Below are 324 nucleotides of genomic sequence, written 5' to 3'. Positions count from 1 at the left end.
TCATTGAATCCTACTCAGAATACCACAGACAAGGTTTAGACCTTCCGGATTCTCTTGAATGCCGCCATCAATTCTAGCTTATACCACGAAGATTCCGGTTAAAGAATCCAAGAGATATCTACTCAATCTAAGGTAGAACGGAGGTGGTTGTCAGGCACACGTTCATAGTTGAGAATGATGATGAGTGTCACGGATCATCACATTCATCATGTTGAAGAACAGGTGATATCTTAGAACAAGAACAAGCGGAATTGAATAGAAGAACAATAGTAATTGCATTAATACTCGAGGTACAGCAGAGCTCCACACCAGGCAAAGTATGGA

Source organism: Arachis duranensis, chromosome 5, assembly GCF_000817695.3.
Source record: "Arachis duranensis cultivar V14167 chromosome 5, aradu.V14167.gnm2.J7QH, whole genome shotgun sequence".
In the NCBI taxonomy this organism is placed as follows: Eukaryota; Viridiplantae; Streptophyta; class Magnoliopsida; order Fabales; family Fabaceae; genus Arachis; species Arachis duranensis.
The sequence above is the reverse complement of the archived record's forward strand: the minus strand, read 5'-3'. Positions refer to the sequence as shown.